The sequence below is a fragment of the Myotis brandtii genome, unplaced genomic scaffold, assembly GCF_000412655.1.
Source record: "Myotis brandtii unplaced genomic scaffold, ASM41265v1 scaffold75, whole genome shotgun sequence".
NCBI lineage: Eukaryota > Metazoa > Chordata > Mammalia > Chiroptera > Vespertilionidae > Myotis > Myotis brandtii.
The window spans coordinates 54007-64388 of NW_005370991.1; the positions used below are offsets into that span (position 1 = coordinate 54007).

General features: G+C 44.7%; 1 long non-coding RNA gene across 1 annotated transcript; it reads right to left on the reverse strand.

The window, feature by feature from the left end:
- Positions 1-4319: 4319 nt before the first annotated feature.
- LOC102257585 lies at positions 4320-9788 on the reverse strand. Its single transcript, XR_314527.1, has 3 exons — positions 9719-9788; positions 7102-7441; positions 4320-4507 (listed from the first exon to the last, which is right to left on the reverse strand). It is a non-coding gene; the product is annotated as an uncharacterized LOC102257585 (long non-coding RNA).
- Between the last annotated feature and the right edge of the window lie 594 nt (positions 9789-10382).

A 10382-nucleotide genomic window follows, 5' to 3' on the forward strand; every position in this document is an offset into this window, starting at 1 on the left:
AGGAGTAGAGGATTCACAGACTTTATGAATAATGTACTATAGCAGGATAGATAGGATATCTAAAAATTCCTTCATTGGGTGGAAAAATAAAGTACTTTCCTCTTGCATGGACAGTAGTTTTTTTAAAAAAATGTTTTATTGATATTAGAGAGGAAGGGAGAGGGAGAGAAAGAGAGAAACATCAATGTGAGAGAGAAACATCCATCAGCTGCCTCCTGCACGCCCCCTACTGGGTTACCTACCCCATAATCCAGGCTTGTGTCTCTACTAGGAATCGAACCTGTGACCCTTTGGTGCATAGGACGATACTCAATCAACTAAGCCACACTGAGCCAGGGCTGGATAGTGGTTATACAGGAAAGAATTTTGGGTCACATTTCACATTAATTTCAAGAGGCCTTGGACTGTGTTCAGAACCGCTTATGTATTTGTAATAGAACACGGCAGTGCTTCTCAAACCTCTAATCTTTGTAGATTTAGCTACAAACAATACTTACATTGCCCTCAATGGTATGCTCCCAATCACTTTTTCAGATTATACATTGTTCCCCAAAGACCTAAGTGCACAGTTCCAGACCTTTGACCAAAGGCCAGCAAAATCCCCATCATCTGATCCAACGCCAGGTGAGGTCATTATACTCTGGCCAGTCTCCTCCGTCCCACAGTGTCAGTTGGCTACGTTAGCCTTCGCCGCCCCGCTCACGCCGCCTGGTAATCCCTGAACAGGCAGGACGGCCTTCTTCAGTGAGTAATGATCAGAAAGGAGCACTGAGTTGAGCTACAACTGACCACAGGGGAGAATATTGGTGTTGATGAGTCTCTGTAAGCCCAAATCAATAGCTACGTTATGCTCTCTGTGGGGTTGAAGTCAATAGGCAACAGGGCTATATACCCTTGCATTTGAGGACTTCCCATACTGGTCGTGGTTTTGATGATTTGTTTGACGCTGAAAGTTCCTGATGCGATGATTTACCGTTTCGCTGAGGCAGGAATTGGACACCGGCGCTGTGAGATTGGTATCAAGGTCGTTGTGAGTCCCCTGGGCAGTTAGTGAGCCCAGTTCACGCCTACTCTCTGAGTGTGGCTCCGTTTGGGCATCTAATAGATCTCCTTAAATTTTCTCACGACCCACTGAGATTCTTCTTCTTACTGCAATTTCAGACATGGGAGAACTATATGTTCATGTGCGACTCATACATTTAAAAATATCCGGAGGTTTAAAGGTTTATTTTGTGGGGAGGAGAGGTGGGAGCAAAACTGTAGGCACAGAGAGGCGAGTCCATAGCACATGCTTTTATCATTAGTATCTGAAAGCTCCTCCCTTGATGGATGGATTGATCTTTTCCCATGTATCTACAAGCTCTAAATGACATAATGGTCTGTGTGTATGTGTTTTCTTTATGTGTGTGTACTAGTATGTGCTTTTAATTCTTATAAATGGCATTGTGCTTCCATCTCATTCTCTTCCTTACTTTTAAAATACAAACTGTGTTTTTAATATTCATCATGTCACTAAATGTATATCTAGTTCAGTTTTTCAAACTGTAGGATTTTATTCCATAGTATGCATTTTTCACATTTTACTTATCCACTCCCCTAGTTATGGGTACTAGAGTCATTTAAATTTTTTTTTATTTTATTGATTTCAGAGAAGAAGGAAGAGAAAGAGAGAGATAGAAACATCGATGATGAGAATCATTGATCAGCTGCCTCCTTCATGCCCCCCACTGGGGATCAAGCCTACAACCCAGGCATGTGCCCTGACTGGGAATCAAACCGTGACCTCTTGGTTCACAGGTCGATGGCACTCAACTACTGAGCCATGCCGCTGGTGAGTGTCATTTTATATACATATCACTTTACATATGTGGAATTGATGCCTCACAGCACACATGTAAACCTCACTTCAGTCAGTACTGCCAGATGGCTTTGCAAGTGTTGTACCCATTTACACTCCCACCAACAATGCATATATATGCTTGATATTATTCATCACAATTTTATCTGAATTGATTTTCTTAAGTTTCTGTCTGATTGGACAATTACTTGGAAGTATTAACAAAAGAAAGATAGGGACAAGGTGGGTGAGTTATGGCCTTCCGGATCCCCTCCCCCAGTGATTTACCTCGCCATTCTCCTGTCCTCCCCTATTTCCCTTATTCCTTTCAGAGGGTTCCAGAGCCTGCTGGAGGAGAACTTCACCCCGAACTGCTTCCTTCCCTTGTGTCAGAGTTCTCACTGCACTTCAACAGGGTGCGCTCCCTATTCTTGACTATAAGTATCGAAAGTCTTCCGATTTTGTGCCCTGGCCAGTGTTGCTAAGTGGTTAGAGTATTGTCCGCTCATACCGAAGGGTCACAGGTTCATTTCCAGGTCAAGAGCATGTACCTAGGTTGCAGGTTTGATCCCCAGCCCCTACCGAGGTGTGTGTGGGAGGTAACCAATCGATCCGTCTCTATCACATCAATGTTTCTTTCTTTCTCTCCTCCCCCCTCCCATCCACTCTCTCTAAAAATCAATGGAAATAATATCCTCGGGTGAGGATTTTTAAAAAATTCTCCCAATTTTGTGAGGTTCAATTTAAGAGCTAGTTCTGCCCTAGCTGGTTTGGCTCAATGGCTAGAGCATCGGCCTGCGGACTAAAGGGTTCTGGGTTTGATTCCAGTCAAGGGCACATGCCTAGGTTGTGGGCTCAATCCCCAGCAGGGGGCATGCAGGAGGCAGCCGATCAATTATTCTCTCTCATCATTGATGTCTCTCTCTCTCCCTCTCCCTTCCTCTCTGAAATCAATAAAAATATATTTTTAATAAAGAGCTAGTTCCTCCATGAAGTCCTTCTAATTATTCTAGCTTACATGTGTTTCTTCTCATTTTGAGTGTATATATATATTCAGTTTATATTCTTGTTTTATATTCAGTTTAACTCTCTACTAGGTTCTATGTTGTTTCCAAAAAGAGAGATCAGGCAAATGAAATGAGTAACGATGCTTGGCCAGCCTTGTCCTTCCCAGAGGTCACTGGTTTCAGACCACAGCCTTCATTTGACTTACACTCTCCCAGCATCTGGGGGAAAATCAAATATTGCCAGGCGGTCTTACCTACCACCCTCAGTCAGTCTTCTACAGGGTTATAGAGCCACTTCGCTAATAGAAGAAATATATAACAAGCATTGCTTCTGCAAGGTATGCGTGCAGGCAGTCTTACAAAATTCCTCCCTCACTAGTTATGCAGAACTCTACTGACTCATTGTCTGCGGAGTTGAAAGGTAAGAGGCGGTTCCCAGGGGCTTCTGTGGAACCCTGTGCGGAGCCTCAGCCAGTTCCCAGCAGGTGCTGTCAGCTGCGATCTTTCAACAGACACACCTGCTCATTCCCTGAACAACCAGGACTCCTAGCAGAAAATGATCTCTTTCTATCTCTTTCCCATGATCCACCCACCAAAATGAAATGAATTGGAAGAAATATCCCTTCCCACCACTGTTACACTATGCTATTTTCCATTCTTACACACACACACACATCCCTCCACATTGTAACAACACACCTGCTCATTCCCTGAACAACCAGGACTCCTAGCAGAAAATGATCTCTTTCTATCTCTTTCCCATGATCCACCCACCAAAATGAAATGAATTGGAAGAAATATCCCTTCCCACCACTGTTACACTATGCTATTTTCCATTCTTACACAACACACACCCTCCCTCCACATTGTAACAAAAATTACTAATTGCTTAACCAAAAATGAATTACTTCTTTCTTATAATCAGAGCTTTGACATTATATAGGATGGCATGGACCAAGCTATCAAACTCCATGTCCCAATATGCGTGGCAGTTGGAATTTTATGACAGTCATTGCCATTAAAATGAAAGCCAAAGTTACTGAGTCAGGCTTTCTGTAATGTTTTTAAAAGAGAAATAACTCAGTTGACACTCACCATTGTCCGCTATCCATTCTTCTTTTTCCTGCCTAGAATGGGGTCGTGATGCCTGGGGTGGGAGGAGGAGGGGGTGGTGGAGACGGGAGGGTGGAATAGGTATCATTTTGGTATCATGAAGATGGAGAAAGCATATTCTAAGGATGGCTGCATGGAAAGGTAACAGGAGTCTGAGTCTCTGATGACATCATGGAGCTGCCATACCCACCTTGGACTATCTTTCTCTTGGTGCTTTGCAATGTAAGAGAAAAAAAATAAAATAAAACCTCTTAACTTGTTCAACAACAGTTTTATTTGCTACAAATAAGTATTATTTTGTTTTCAATGACTCATCCTACCCTCTCTCCAGATGAAACACTTGGTCCTAGTTAATCTGGGGCTATTGTGTCCTAAATCAGGTAGATGCTGCAAGATAGATAGACTGAACATTTAGTATCTCCTTCCAAACCTTACAAATACACGCAGATTTCAGACTGTTCTTTGATCTCTCTTCACACAATGACAGGAGGGCTGCTTGGTTGATCAATTCTACAGCGAACGACTCCAGCTCAGTCTACCTGCACAAACACTGGAACGAAAAGAGAACATTTCAATCGGTCCCCTGAAGGCGAGTTTCAGACTCTTAGGCACTGCATGGGAGGGATTGAACTTTTCACTCCTGGCGGAGATTTGGGCAATGTAGACACACAGCCTTTGCTTTCTTCCTGAAGAAGATACCAAATGGCCAAGAGGGAAGCTCTGAATTGTTATGATGAGGGAAAAGAGACCTGTATCTCTATATTACAACTGCATATTGTTATCAAGAATGTCAAGCTTCCTGAACGTTGACGTGGTATTCCAAGAGGAAAGACTGCTTAATAGAGATTTGGAAATTATCTGTGGGAAGAGATTAACTAATTTAGTAAGGAAATGGGTTAGACTAGGGTTCTGAGTCAGTCAGGAACTAACCCTGGTCTAAATAAGAATTAGATACATTCTTCGTGTGGCTGTTACCAGAGAGCTTTGACTCTCATTGAGACCACCCTTTGGTGTGTTTTTAAAAAATATATTTTTATTGATTTCAGAGAGGGAGAGAGAGAGAAAGACATCAATGATGAGAGAGAATCATTCATAAGCTGCCTCCTGCACGCCCCACACTGGGGATCGAGCTCGCAACCCAGGTGTGTGCTCTGACCGGGAATCGAACCGTGACCTTGTGGTCCATAGGTCAATGCTCAACTTCTGAGCCACACCGGCTGGGCCATGCTATGGTTTTTATTCTATTACCAAGAGCCCTAGGGTCGGGGTGACTGGTATCCCTAACCCAACCCCCAATAGTGACACTGCCAATAGTAAACAAGAGCTATAGGAGATCATGTGGGAAACTAGTCATAGAACTAGAGCAGAAAGGAATCTGAGTTGGATCATCTTCATTTTTACAAAGAAGAAAACTCATCCAGGGTGCTGTTGTGGATGAAATCTCAGGTTTCTTGATTCGTTCAGTTCCACGTTCCTCTGGTACACCAAAAGGCAGTATTAGGAGAGTAAAGAAAATATAAATACTGAGGTGCTACAACTTTGTGTGTCAACAATGTATATGAATTTACTTCTAAAAACACAGGAAAATAATAAGGAATTTTTTATAGACTTATAAGACTTCACCAAAAAAACCAAAATATTCCCCGAAACAACAGTTTCATTTCGGTGTGAAGGACTAATACAAATGGTATGATCACTATAAGAAATCCTTCACGCCACCCCACCCCACCTTCAGGGTTGTGGCCAACAGAGTTTAAAGACAAAGAGTTGGCTTAAATGGGAGTTGAAGCATAGCATTACTAGGGCTTGAGTGATGACTAGATTGGAAAGGGCAGGGCTGGGCAAGAGGGGAGAGTCAGTTCACTGGCTGGCAGGAGTGGGGGGCGGGGGAGAGACAGAGAGAGAGAGAGAGAGAGAGAGAGAGATTTGTTGTTCCACTTATTTATGCATTCATTGGTTGCTTCTTGCATGTGCCCTGACCGGAGATTGAACCCACAATCTTGGTGTATTGGGACTACACTCTAACCAACTGAGCTACCGGACCAGGACGTATATTTTTAGGCAATTGACTCAAAGCAAAGGTATTTTTAAATAGCTCAATCTCCATTTTCACCCAGTTCCCTTCTCCTGTTAATATACCTCAAGCCTTGAATCCTCTACGTATTGAAGACAAATAGGTGCTCTGTTTGATACTTACATGCCAACATACCAGCTGATTATTATATTAAGCAAGTCTATATATAACCGCTGTACTGCTCTTGAAATTTATGTGGCATCTCACACAAACAAACAAGCAAACAAACACGCCCCTGCTGCGTTGAGAGGGAAAAGGAGGTGCTTTTTATTTATTTATTATTTATTTTTAATTTAAATTCTTGATTGTTTAAAGTATTACATGGGTCTCCTTTTTCCTGCCTTGACCTCTCCCCGGCCGCTCCCACCCACCCAGCACATGCCCTCACCCCCCTACTGTCTGTGCCCATTGGTTATGCTTATATGCATGCATCCAAGTCCTTTGGTTGATCTCTTAGAACAGCGGTTCTCAACCTGTGGGTTTCGACCCCTTTGGGGGTCGAACAACCCTTTCACAGGGGTCGCCTAAGACCATTGGAAAACACATATATAATTACATATTGTTTTTGTGATTAATCACTATGCTTTAATTATGTTCAATTTGTAACAATGGAAATACATCTTTTATATCAGATATTTACATGACAATTCATAACAGTAGCAAAATTACAGTTATGAAGTAGCAACGAAAATAATTTTATGGTTGGGGGTCACCACAACATGAGGAACTGTATTAAAGGGTCGCGGCATTAGGAAGGTTGAGAACCACTGTTAGAAGGTGCTTTTTTTTAAAACTATATTTTATTGATTTTTCTACAGAGAGGAAGGGAGAGGGACAGAGAGCCAGAAACATCGATGAGAGAGAAACATCAATCAGCTGCCTCCTGAACAACACTCCCCTGTGGGGGTGTGCCCGCAACCAAGGTACATGCCCTTGACCAGAATCGAACCTGGGGCCCTTCAGTCCGCAGGCCGACGCTCCATCCTCTGAGCCAAACTAGTTAGGGCAGAAGGTGCTTTTTAAAGCTGGGCGTGCACTTAGAGGAAGCGCCTGGAACAGGACACACTCACCATTCCTGCTGCTTTCTGCTCGGTGCTCTGTCCAGGTGAAGGGAAGGGGCCAAACAGACAGCATTCCTGCGTCTGCCAAATGGCCCTGGTCACTGCGTCGGCCTTGCCAAGCTTGGGCTGGGCCCTCCCCATAGAGTCTGCGGAGCTGAAAGCTGAATACAGAATACTTTTCTATGCCTCTTGCCTGGGGAGCAGGCTTGTCTGGCCCAGATCACACTTGAATAGATGAAAAGAATCCGTTTTGGCCTTGGCTGGAGGCCTGCAGTGGAGGCCACAAAGGCGCTTGCAGACGCAGGGGAGTAGAAGGGCCGCCGAGACAGAGGAGAGAAGACTTAGGAACCTGTGAGAAGAAATAAACAAATTCACGAGAATGTTTCCAGCTGATGTAGATGATGAGTTATGCAAATGGCATGTGGAGAAATGAAAATTGCAAAGGAACTACCTACGGCCTCCTTTCGCTTGCTGGAACCTGTCTCCCAGGCTCTTTAAAAAAAAAAAATCTAGATAAAAAGAAAGTTATCAGCCCTAAAAGGGGGGACCCTGGGAGATGAGAAAAAGCATCGTGAGCAAGACAGATTTCTCCTGTGAAGCTTGATCCGAGAATCCAAGAGTTTAACCCACGTGGGAGAGATGCCTGTTCATGCATGATAATGATGTTGGGAAACCCAGCGGTGATTTTTATCAATGTGCTTTGTTTGGTGGGTAATTCGGAGAACAACTCCCTTTGTTTAAAAATTGTCTTTAGAATTGCTGGAAAGTCCAGTCCTTGCTCTCTTTCTATTCTGGTTAGAACCAATGAAATGGGATTCTCACAAATGAGAAATGACAGTGCCCAATGTTCCTGCCCTGAGAGCTTTGTAGACTACAGGCCCAGGGCCCTAGCTCCTGGTTTGGCTCTGTGGATAGAGCATCGACCTGCGAACCAAAGGGTCCCGGGTTCGATTCCGGTCAAGGGCACATACCTCAGTTGCGGGCTCCTCCCTGGCCCAGTCCCTGGTCAGGGCATGTGCAGGAGGCAACCCATCGATGTGTTTCTCTCACATGGATGTTTCTCTCTGTCTTTCACTCTCTCTAAAAATCAATGGAAAAATATCCTTGGGTGAGGATTTTTAAAAAATAAAAAATAATACAGGCCCTAACCGGTTTGGCTCAGTGGATAGGGCATCGGCCTGCGGACTGAAGGGTCCCGGGTTTGATTCCGGTTGAGAGCATGTTCCTGGTTTCGGGCACATCCCCAGTAGGGGGTGCGCAGGAGGCAGCTGATCGATGTTTCTCTCTCATCGATGTTTCTAACTTTCTATCCCTTTCCATTCCTCTCTGTGAAAAATCAATAAAATATATTTTTAAAAAAATAATACAGTCCCAGGGATGGTCAGGAGAAGACTCCTGTATCCCTAACCCGGGATGGAACAAGGGATTGGGGTCTGCAGACCCGAACTCCTAAACTCAGGAGTAAGCTTGATCTTCAGTTACCAGATTGAATACTTTTCGCTGTTTTCAAGTGGCAGGAAACAATGTTTTGGGAGAATGAGTAGACTATCAGGACTGTCTATCACAGGCCAGCAGGCGAAACCTCTTCTACCTGCTCCCTCCAATTTATTTTCTCCTTATTCCCTGTATGCCTGTTTCTGAACTTTGCTGTTGGATAGCAAAGTCCCCTGCACCTGGACAGGGTAGTGTTGTGGAGTGTCTGGCACGGGGACCTGAACTCCTCTGTCTACACTGGGGATGTATATTAAAACCCAGATTCCCTGGCCCTGCCCCCAAAACCAGTGAGTCAGAATATCTGGGAGGACTGTGCATATTTAATTATCTCAAGTTTGAGAAGAACGAGGGCTCTGAAAACACAAAGACCGGACCTCAAGCCATTGTGTTGCCAGTTCCCGTGTGATCTTAGACACATGATTTTACCTCAGTTTTCTGGGGTGCAAAGCAGGGGTAATTATACCTATTCAATGTTGTTGTTGTGCCTGGCGTGGTGGCTCAGTGGTTGAGCGTCGATCTACGAACCAGGAGGTCACGGTTCCATTCCTGGTCAGGGCACATGTCTAGGTTGTGGGCTCTATCCCCAGTAGGGGGCGAGCAGGGGGCAGCTGATCAATGATTCTCTCTCACCACTGGTGTTTCTATCTCTCTCTCCCTCTCCCTTCCTCTCTGAAATCAATAAAAATACATTTTTAAAAATATTGTTGTTGCAAGTATGAAGCACCGTATTTTAAATTAATGTTCACAGTTTAGCAGAGAGCAGAGTAAGCATTCCATATAATTAGTGACAGTGTTTGCTGTCACCTTGATAAAACTTCTTCAAGATCAGAGCTCCCTGAGTGGCTGCGGATCCACTGGCTTACCCTCACAGGACTGTCCCCTTTAGCCCTCAGTAGCAGGCCGTCCCCACAAGCCCTTGTCCCGAATATTCGCCCAGGACAGCTTTCCCATAGCTCTTGCCCCCTCTGTGCCCTGCCTTGGTTTTCTTGTCTCTCTGCCCCGCCAGCTCTGCTCTCTGACCTCCACATCTGCTGCTTTGCTCAACTTGGGGGCCTCTCCAGACTCCCTCTGCTGACTCATGATCCTTGCCTCTCTTGAATCTGCGTGCTATCTTCATTTTAGCATGACTCACCATTCTCTGTAAAAGACTCCCCCATCCATTCTCTTTCCTGTGAATCTCCCAATGGTGCCTCGGACTCCTCAATCCCTCCGTCAGAGGAAGGGAATCCAGACGAACCACAACTTCAACCCAATCTCTCTGTGAATGGACACAGAGCGGTGGAAAACAATATTGACTTAAACACACTGGCCTCCCGGACTGAGAACCTTTGCTCCTTGCTCCGCTTTGTGAACGCCTCTGTATTTCCTTTTAAACTCCACGCCACCCCTTTGCCTTTCGAAGGTGAAACATGGGCTTGTGCGGAGGCCTTTCAGGAAAGAAGGGGTGCTCAGGAGGGGTGTGTGAGAACAATCAAACCCGCATTGTGAGCGCGACAGCTTCCAACGGAAGGAGTTGGTTATTAACTGCTCAAAACCTGAAATGCCAGGTATGTGTGAGTGTGAGTGGGCGGTTATGATTTCTCTCTCCCTCATTCTCTTTGCGTGAACTTCTTATACTTGTTAAGCCTCAGCAATTGGGTACTCTTCCCGAGAGAGCACTACTAGAAAAGCAACATGTCTAGCATAGTTGTCCTTCCTTAATGGCTGAGTGACAATACAAGCATAGGAAAGGAGCAAGAAGTCACAATGTTCCTGTAGAACAGCGGTTCTCAACCTGTGGGTCGCGACCCCTTTGG